The sequence below is a fragment of the Haliaeetus leucocephalus genome, unplaced genomic scaffold (assembly GCF_000737465.1).
Source record: "Haliaeetus leucocephalus isolate CR32 unplaced genomic scaffold, Haliaeetus_leucocephalus-4.0 Scaffold306, whole genome shotgun sequence".
Taxonomy (NCBI): Eukaryota; Metazoa; Chordata; class Aves; order Accipitriformes; family Accipitridae; genus Haliaeetus; species Haliaeetus leucocephalus.
Window position 1 is genome coordinate 3,610,620 of NW_010972742.1, and position 10,527 is coordinate 3,621,146.

The window sequence follows — 10,527 nt, forward strand, 5'->3', positions numbered from 1 at the left end:
GCATCCCTCAGCCCCATCCCACACCCCACGGGTACAGTGACTCCAGCGCACAGCCCGGCCCCACACCAGCCCTCCCGCTGCTGCTGGTGCCAGCTTTAAAAGCACACGGCCAGCTAGCGTAACATGCAGGAGGAGGCCATTAGAGCCGCCTGGGAAGGCTTCCACCATGACAGCTCTTGGGGCCATACTTGCTGGAGGTGTGAACCGAACCCCCGCGGTGCCCTGGGCTCCCTGCCCGAGGAGCTGGGTCCGCACCTCAACCGATCCGGGACTCCACTCATCTTCCTGAAGGAGGAGGCAGCATTCCCACTGCTTTGCCTGAGGCTCCTGGGCTCATTCCTGGATGCACACTGTGCTCTGAGATCCTTGTCTGAAAGCGTCAGATGGATGTCCCTCGTCCTCCAGCCCTGGCTGCGTTACAAAAGCCCCTGAGAACAGATTTTTTTTGCCTTGCCCCATTTCTGACCTCCTCCAAGCACAGATTCACCCACTTCTCTTGGCTTTTTTTCCTCATTGTAAAGGGAAAGAAGCTGAGCTGCCAGCATGCCAGGAAGGCAAATGATCCTCACCCAGGGGTGGGAGGGGGTCCTTAGCTAACGAGTTCTGCCTCTGTCTATCAGAGATGAAACCCCCAGGTTGCTGGCATGTGCAAGTGGAGCTCCTGAGCTTTCCTCTACAGAAGGAATTTGCAGTGGAGCAGCATAACATGGGCAGGTCAGCTTGAAAACAGCTGAACTTTGCAGATAAGCAGTGAGAATTTATTTAAAGAGAAAAAATATTATGTACATCTCTCTCTCCCTGCTTCAGTTTCTCCCTGCTCATTGCTCATAAATCCAGGCGAGGAGCGAGGATCCAGCTTTCCACTCACTGCTCTGGGTGTTTATTTTAAGACTTCAATCAGATGTAGAAATGCCAGTTTCCTGACTCCAAAACTCTGACCGCTCAGGGCTGATGCAGAGTGGCTTCCCGCGGGCCGGCTGCCGGGAGGAACACCGGGAGGGCTGCGGGATGGGAGCCGTGGGTTCAGACCCTTTCCTCAAAGGCAGAGCAGCGGCAGTGGCTTTCTGCCCACCTGCGAGCTCTTGCCGGAGCTAAAGCCAGCACGATTACGCTGGTGCTTGCATGGGAGCATCCTGTGCTGGAGATGAGACTCCGGCATCCCTGCACATCCCCCTGCCCCGCGCCAGGCAGACCCTGCCAACCGCCCCCGGCAGAAAAGAGCTAAGGGTTCAGTAATGCACAGGGAATACCTGGGGCATGCTGTGAGCCCCAGAGAAGGGCTACTGTTAATGGATAGTGCTCAGATGTGTCCCCCAGGCCCCAGCTCGGCTGTGCTGGATGCTGTACAAACCCAGGCAGCAGCGTTAATCCTCCACCCGGTGTTACTGGCCCCATCTTCTGCAAAGTGCCATGTCAAAACCCTCCTGGCGATGTGCTAAAGCCTTTCATTGCCATTAGTGACCCTGGATGCAAAGCCAGCCCTAAAGCGAGATAAGCTGTGGTTTCCAGAACTCTGAAAGCAGCAGTGCCCGACACTTGTGGCGAGGAGCTCCGCGAAGCAGCTGCCTCCATCGGCAGGAGACGAGGGCTGCCTGCCTGGAACAGAGACTGACTTACAGGTAAGTAGGTTTAAACACAATTGATGCACCAAATTAGGGATTGAAGCAGGCAGCACCCCTCCAAGCTATAATCCATTGCCTCGCTAACATAAATGGAAATTCAATTTGGGCAAGGGCAGGGAGGGAAGGGAAGCTGGCTGTCTGCTCCCGTATGGCCGGTGCAGCTCTCCATGCCCCGCGGGCTCTGCCGTTCGCAGCCCCTGTCAGTGGCCAGCCAGCGCCAGGATCGAATTTGCCTTGGTGCTGATGAGGTTAGGCAGTGTCTGACTCAGGCTGGACCCGACATGGTATGAGGAGGAGGAAGAGAGGGCTGGCATGTAGGGGAGATGCTCACGTGGATGGGCAATCGTGCAGGGACCCATGTCCTGATTGACGCTGTGTGCGGTTTCTCTGGCCAGATCCACCCCTCACCCTTCATGCCAGAGCTACAGAGTCTGGACCAGCCCTGTGGCTCACAGGAACTATTTGATATACATCCCTCGGTTGGGAGAATTGTTTATCCTTTTAAAAGGATCACTTTGCTCAGTCCTGTTCCCATAACAAACCAGAAGGGATCTGTAGGCTGCTCGTTGGCTTCGTCATGCACCGAGAGGGTGCTGGGGCCGCAAATCTGAGTTTGCATTTGCCTGACGGAAGCACAGGTGAGTATTTAATGTCTCTATGTCATCCGGGCCTTGCAGGGCCATGGTGCAAACGATTCGGGGTGGTTATCTCTGAGCTGCTTTGTTTTGCATGGGACTGCATGGGAATCTCCACATGTGACTGCAGCAGTTGCTATTTAACCTGCAAACGTGCTGGGTGCCAACCAAGATGGGACACTTGGAGGAGACCGTGACCCAGCAGCGGTGGGTGGGAAGAGCCATTCCCTCCTCCTTGCACATGAGTTTGTCCCTTCCAGCACGAGAGCAACAAATGCTGTAACATCCCCCTTGCTAAGCCTCTGCTCGTTCCAACTTCTTGCTTTCTCCTCACCTGTTTCTCTTTTTTGCCTTCCTCAGGGCCAAATTTTCTCTCTCTTACACCAAGTAATGCCCCCGCCTCATCCCCGCTGAGGACTGCATCCGAAAGGGACGCAGCCCCAACTGTGCAGTGAGATGTCCCCACTGCCACCAGAGGAGTGTCCCCAAATCGGAGACAGAATTGGACCTCAGCTGCTCTTTACGGCTCGGTCCTGCTGCTCCTGCTCCAGCAGCGGAGGCGAGAACTGCCGTGCATGGAGGAGGCTGAGCAGCTCCCGTCTCTTCTGCTTCTCCTTCTGGTCCAGCCATGCACCCACGGCTCTTCTGCAGAGTTAAAGGCAGGTGGACGGGCTGTGCCTAGCACTGTACCATGGTGAGCTGGTGATGGGAGAGCAGGAGAAAGGCTAAAGTTAGCGAAAGGAGAGTATCATTTGCTCTTTGGGAGGTGCTGCCTCGCCAGGCGCTTGAGGTCGGGTGGGCAGCCAGACCCCTTCCCACCAGGCTGCTTGCGCAGCTCAGCAGCCCGGAGAAATTCCCTCCCTGGTGCTGCCGCAGCTGAGCCACCTAATGAAATCTAGTCGCCTGTGCATGCTATATTAGGGTTACCATGGATATGGTGCCACAAACACTGGGCTGTGGCTTTGTTATATAAACAGGAGAGATTGCTACAAATACCCAAAATATCTGAAAAGGACAGGAAGAGACAAAAGTGTTCTTTGGGTTTGTTTATAACAGGTTGCGTGATCCAGTGGATAGTGCCAGTGGGAGGTGGGAGAAATTTGTGTTAGCTTTGAGAAGTGGAGCATAACCAAGCAGTGGTCTCGGACTCGGTAGCTCTGGAGACTCCCTCCGGTCTTCAACAGGATCTTTCTAAAATGATCAAAAAAGTGCTACTGGCTAGGCTGCTTACTGACCCTGCTCGTGCCCGAGAGCTGGGGTCCCTGCAGATCATGTGTGAAGTGCATCATTTTTCATGCTCAAGTTCATCTTAGCTGAGCTTCACGCAGATCTTGGCCCTACCCTATTTCTGCCATATGCAAAGAGATCCTGCTGCCTGCAGCTGGTGGGGACCAGGACTGGTGGTGGTGGTGGAGACGTACAGTCATCAACTCTCCCAGAACTGCCCACACCTGACCCTGCTCAGCAAGACTATCCAGCTAATCCTGTACCATCTCAGGTACAGAAAGTCCCTTGTACAGTTTGAGGAATCATATAATTTAAAGAAAAAAACTGCTCTAGAAATGGAGGTGGGATGTAAGGGAGATGGAGACATCAGAGTGGCTAAAATTGTATTGCACTCCCACTCCCCTGCCAATAAAAACACCATAAATAAAGTGGCTTTGCAATAACCATCTCCACGCATTGTAACACAGATTCATGTGTCCCTGCAAAAGATGCTCCAAGCAGGATAAACTCTGCTTTAGCCTCGTTCTGCAAGAGAGGCATGACAAGCTTGCTCCAGTCCTATCACGATGATGGCTCTTCTCTTCCCAGCAGGTGCTACCCCCCGAGCTCCCAGTGTCCATCAGTGGCTTTCTCTTCCCATCTTCCATGCTCACCTGTGGGTGATGTTCCCAGCCCACGGCTGTTTCAGCTCCCTCCTGGCCTTCCAGATGCCCTTCACCATGGGACGACCATCCGTCCACTTGTTTTCTCTCCTATCTCTCCCCTGTGAGTCCAAGCAGACATCTTTCCGTGCTTCATTATCGAACATGTGGTGGAGAATACCAAACTCAGTAAGGAAAGATCTGCTTTATCATTTAAAAACACACCAAATCCAGTTGTTGCTCTTCAGATGTAGGGCACCCTGCATTGCCCTCCCGCATTACCCACCATCCCTGATTTATGCAGGACCCATCTTAATTTTCATGAAGTGACCTCTCACATCTCCAGAGTGGTGAGGAAGATTTCTTCTTCAATTTGGTAGGAAAAACAGCAAAAGGAGCTGGAATCTGCTGTGGATATGTGATCCAGGGGAAGGGCTGTCTGCCGTGTGAGTTTTCAGGGTGGTGGGTTGGTGCTGAGCCCTTCTGCGTGGGGCTCTGCTCTTTGATGCCAGCCTTTCTTGTTGCTTTTCCTCTAGCCATTGCTTTCTGGCACTAAGCTGCTTCCTGAAGATTACACAGCAAGTGAGGATCAGCATCAGAAGGAGACAATCCAGGAGAGGACATGGGGCCAAAAGAGCCTGAGGAGTTTGAAGATGCAGCTTTATCAGCTGTTGTGGTTTAACCCCAGCCAGCAACTAAGCTGCTTGCTCACTCCCCCCGCACCCAGTGGGGTGGGGGAGAGAATCGGGAAAAAAGTAAAACTTGCAGGTTGAGATAAAGACAGTTTAATAGGACAGAAAGGAAGAAAATAATGGTAATGGTAATGATAATGATAATGATGATGATGATGATAATAATAATAATAATAATATAACAAAAGAATTGGAATATACAAAACAAGTGGTGCACAATGCAATTGCTCGCCACTCACCAACTGATGCCCAGTTAGTTCCCGAGCAGCAATCTGCTCCCCCTCCCATCCCTGGCCAACTCCCCCCAGTTTATATACTGGGCATGATGTCAGATGGTATGGAATACCCCTTTGGCCAGTTTGGGTCAGCTGTCCTGGCTGTGTCCCCTCCCAACTTCTTGTGCCCCTCCAGCCTTCTTGCTGGCTGGGCATGAGAAGCTGAAAAATCCTTGACTTAGTATAAACATTACTTAGGAACAACTGAAAACATCAGTGTGTTATCAACATTCTTCTCATACTAAATCCAAAACATAACACTCTTCCAGCTACTAGAAAGAAAACTAACTCTATCCCAGCCGAAACCGGGACATCAACTTAGCAAAAGTGTTGGTGCATTGAATGACGAAGGCTGGAGGCCCTGCATACTTGTTACAGACAAGTTAGCAGAAGGTCTAATAAAGGGTAGAAATAGTGGATAATGATGTTTTCCTTCAGAAAACTGAACATGGCTTCTGTACAGGGAGTACTTGTCCTACAAACCTCTTGACAACTTTAAAGGGGTCAATAAACTTGAAGGAGAAGGTGTTTCCAGGAGATACGGTGTCTTTGGCTTTCCAAGGCTGTGACAGAAGGCTCTGCACTATTCCCACCATGGCCCAGGTACCCATGGAAGGATTATTCCCCCAGGTCCTTCTGTGCCCCTTCAGGCCAGCAGCCCCCCGATATTCATGCCTCTGGGGTGAGGACTGCCCTGTGTAAAGGGGCATGAGGAAATCCACGGTGAGCATCCCTAAACTCCCCCCCGCCTCTCTAAGCCCTTTCTTTTGTCGGCACTTTCGCGGCTGCACAGGATCACATTCCAGCAAGTCTGGCACGTCACGTCGGGTGCAGAGGCACGAGCTGACGGGTGCGATGCGACATGATGTGCCAGGCAAGCCCTACCACGGAGCAGCTTTCAAGCACACGTTCTCTCAGAGCACCTCTGACCCACGTTGCTCTGGCTGAGGTTGATGTGACCTTGCCACGAGCCTTGTCGTACGGTGTCGGTCACGGGCTGGGGATGTTTAACACAGCGAGTGTGGAGCATGCTGGCTTGTGGCACTGGGTAATTAATCTGTTCAGGTTAAAACTACTTATTTAAGAAGCAGTTTTTCTCTGTTGTTGCTTTGTTAACTCTTTTAAGCAGATGCATCCCTTGGCATTCTGAGCTTGTCACCTTCAAGGACAGAAACCTCCTAGAGCAACATGTGGCAGGTCCCAGGGCATCTTCAGCTCCATATCTGCCTGAATCAGAGCTGTAAGCCGCGGAGGGAGCAGTAGGTGCAAGAGGGACACCAAGCAAGATCCCCATTATGGGCAGTTGTTAGGGCTGTGTTTATAAGCCAGGTGGTTCCTACATCATGGGTGATCAAAGCAGGGAGGAGAAGGGCTGCTATGGAAGAGGACAAACCTGGGGATCGGGCTGCTGTTTTCACCTAAACACAAGGTTTGCATTTAAATCCAGCAAAGGTGACCGAGGTGCTGTGAGGATGTACTCGTGTCCCAGTGAGAGGAGGATGATGCAGTGGAGACCTTTCAGGCTGCCATCATGAATATTTGGGATCAGCTTGGAGACTGTCTGAGAGAAGGCACCTCCATAACTGTTGGGAAGAGGCAGAGCGAAGTGCCTGCCATGTCCATGAGGACCAGAGAGTAGCTGTTACTATGAGAAGGTAAGCTTCCTCCTGCAAAGCTGCACACATGGGGTCCTATTTACTGCTGGGGAGCTTAAAGCAAAAACAAATGCCAGAGAGCAGCAAAGGAAAAGGCCTTGCCCTTAGGAATAGAAAAAGACAGTATTTGGCAGGTGATGACACGGTCGTGTTGTCACTGTACCTGGCCGCTGCATCTAAACCCACTCCCAGGGTCTGCGACAGGCAGAAGGTGCATGGTGTGTGCCTGCAAAACATGTGGGGCTGGTTTATTAGAGCCTTAACGCTGTGTTGGAGCAAAGCACTGGCTGAAGCAGTGTGATCCTTCACCGATATTAAGTGCCCTCTGCTACCCTGTTTCAGGTGTTTGGGGTTTTTTTGCACCTCTGAGAGGCCACGCACTTGATTTGTGTCGCGTCCACCAAATTGCGGTTGCTGAAAGAGGCTTGAATCTAGAAAAAGCACCACTATCGCCCAGGTTGGCGGAGCACAGGGATGACGAACGGAAAGCTGGGCAGTGTTTCAGCAGCCCATCGCTCCCAGCAATACCCACATTTGGTTGTGGTTTGTGGTCACGTAGGCCCTTGTGCTGGTTTTGGCTGGGGTAGAGTTAATTTTCTTCATAGTAGCTAGTACAGGCTATGTTTTGGATTTGTGCTGAAAACAGTGTTGGCAATACAGGGATGTTTTCGTTATTGCTGAGCAGTGCTCACACAGAGTCAAGGCCTTTTCTGCTTCTCACCCCACCCACCAGCGAGCAGGCTGGGGGGGCACAAGAAGGTGGCAGAGGACACAGCTGGGACAGCCGACCCCAACTGACCCAAGGGATATTCCATATCATATGACATCATGCTCAGCATATAAAGCTGGGGGAAGAAGAAGGAAGGGGGTACATTCTGAGTGATGGCGTTTGTCTTCCCAAGTCACTGTTACATGTGATGCAGCCCTGCTTTCCTGGGGATGGCTGAACACCTGCCTGCCGATGGGAAGCGGTGAACGGATTCCTTTTTTTGCTTTGCTTGTGCGCACAGCTTTTGCTTTACCTATTAAACTGTCTTTATCTCAACCCACGAGTTTTCTCACTTTCACTCTTCTGATTCTCTCCCCCATCCCACCGCAGGGGGGGAGCGAGCGAGCGGCCATGTGGGGCTTAGTGGCGGTACATTACGAGTTGCTCCCTGGGGATGGAGCAAGCTGGAGGTGGGGGAAAAAAGCCTAGAGAGTGGCCTTGGATGCTGAGAGATGGGGAGATCATACGATATTCCTGGGCAGTTTGATCCCAAGTCCTGAGTCAAGTGAGAGGAAACCAAGAATTTTGGGGTGCAGGAGTGTGAATATGTGAACTCGCCGAAGGATTTATGCTGAGACTAACCCATTGGCAGTGGTGGAGGAAAGCAGGTGATTATAACCTGAATGCTGAACTTAAAACCTACAAATGATTTGGCTCCTGGCTGCTGCCGGTCTGTTTATCCCCCAGACTTGGCAGGCACAGGACACTTCCCAAATGGCAAGAGGGGTAGAGAAAAGTTGTGGCTGGCCAGCTGCCAGCTCTCCAGCCTACCAACTGGCTCCAAACTGCAGATACTAATTAGCACTTTCTTTCTGTAAAAATTTATGTTGCAAAGTCTAGAGGATCGGGCTCTTTGCGCTGTGTGTTTGTACAGCTCCTAGCACGACGAGACCGTGCTCACAATGGAGGTCTTGCACACCATTGCAATATAGAAATATATTATAAAAACCTTTGTCTCCTTCATAGATAACTGATCTTCACAGAATTGCTCTTAAAGTAAGTAGACCTTGTGTTAGTCCAGAAAACAACCTCTAAACTTACTCCAGGCAGCTCAAGTGTTTGCTAAGTCCTTGTTAGAACATCGTTTTTCCTTGCTTCTATCCTGGGCTCAGATCAGTGCAGATTTGCTTTGACATATTCACTGTGGAGCAAGGAGGCTGTTTATTGCAGTACAGGAGTCCAGGCATAGAAACTGAAATGATTGGCCCAAGCAAAGAACCTCCATTGCTCATATTTCTGAACAAAGATACAATGATAAATTGCTAGACAATGACATTTGACCCATAAAAGTAATAAAAAACTAAAATTGGTTTTTTTCCTGGCAGAGCTTTTCAATATCTTTTGCACATAGTCCAAGCAACCTTGAAGCAAAACTGACAGGAACCATGACATAGGCAGTTTAGTACTAACTGATACCGTCTATAATAATTAAACAATAATACGCTTAAGTAGACTCTCTAAAGATAAACTGTATTTTGCCCCTTGCTTTCATTTCTTGTCATTAGACTGGGTGGCTTGCCTTTCAGATCTCTGCACAGGCGTTTGAACTGCGTGCAAAGTGTGCTGAAATTACTGGCAGTAATTAGTTTATATAGAGAGCAATTAATTAAATGCAACTGTTTCCTTCTCTATAGATTAAAAGAGTGCTATGAGCGATACCATCTTAAAAAGAGCAGATGTGCTATAAAAGGACCAGAGACTAATTATTCTCATCAGTCAACAAGGACAGAACAAGTATCGATGGGCTAAAACTGCCAAAGAGAAAAAATTAAGTTAGCCCTTAGGAATAACTTTGGGACTGCAGACGCAAGACAGGCCAGGGAAACGAACGCTGCGGGACAAAAGTCACGCGTCCCGACGGACGGAGGCACTCCAGGCTGAACACCCTCGTCTTCCCAGCGTCATCGCCGGGAGGCTGGAAGAGGCAGTGGCCTGTGGAAGGGTCCCTGCTGCCCGAGGAGTTTGACAGCTCGCAGACAAGCCGAGGCTGATGGCAGGGTGTGCAATTAGGCAGGGCTGGCAGGGCCCCCCGAGACATGCCCAGCATCCCGGGGGGGGAGCGAAGGCAGAGATCTCTGCAGAGATCCCAGGGACGAGCAGCCCACCGAGCCCAGGGGATGCACTGGGAGAGCTGGGGCAGTTTTTGTTTCACTGTCACACCGGTTTGGGGATGGGGGACAACCTCCACGGGTGGCTGTGACGGTTCTTTCCATGCCAAGTGGCTCTGCAGGTTGCCCACCTGCTAGAGGGGCAGCGGCAGCTTGAATCACCAGGTTTTGTCCAAAGTTCTGCTTTTACCAAACGCTGCTCGTTCTAGCTCTGGGACATGGTAACACCCTGACACTAAAGAAGTCTTGTGAATCACCACTGCTAGTGCCCAACGCGCCCTGTACGGCATCGATGTCTTCAGGGAAAGCTGTGGACGAAGATTTCTCAATTAGCTGAGGCCGTGCTGGAACAGGCACGAATTTGGGAAGAGGAGAGTGGCTCCCCGCCCCAGGGGTGGCTGCCACCGAAACCAGACAGCAAAAACCTCAGTGCAGCTCCTGATTAAATGGTGCACGGGACAAAGTCACCTCAGGTGTAAAATGCCCCGGGACCCTTGCGGGGCTGAACAGGGGATGTTGCGGGGTTTGCCTTGGTTTTCTCCCCATGACCCCTTGCAACCCCTGCGGGCGGGGGGGAGTGGGATGCTTTCCCTGCGCCAGCACTGGGGATGAAGGTTCCCTCGGCCAAACGGTGTCCCCTGGCTCTGTGGGGGGGTGACCTGGCTCTGTGAGGGGGTCACCTGGCTCTGTGAGGGTGTCCCTGGCTCTGTGAGGGGGTGCCCTGGCTCTGGGGGGGGGTGATCCAGCTCTGTGAGGGGGTCACCTGGCTCTGGGGGGTGGTCACCTGTCTCTATGAGGGGGTGACCCAGCTCTTTGAGGGGGTGACCCAGCTCTGTGAGGGGGTGACCCGGCTCTGGGGGGGTGTCCCTGGCTCGGGGGGCGGGGTGACCCGGCTCTTTGAGG

The 10,527-nt window shown here is 51.8% G+C and overlaps 1 protein-coding gene across 1 annotated transcript in view; it reads left to right on the forward strand.

Annotated features, from left to right (window-relative positions):
* The first annotated feature begins 1,347 nt into the window (after window positions 1-1,347).
* Window positions 1,348-10,527, forward strand: part of FAM163B (family with sequence similarity 163, member B) — a 32,161-nt gene continuing 22,981 nt past the window's right edge. Inside the window, exon 1 of the mRNA XM_010570823.1 lies at window positions 1,348-1,619. The gene's annotated coding sequence lies outside the window, so the exon portion shown is untranslated. The remainder of the gene's footprint in view (window positions 1,620-10,527) is intronic.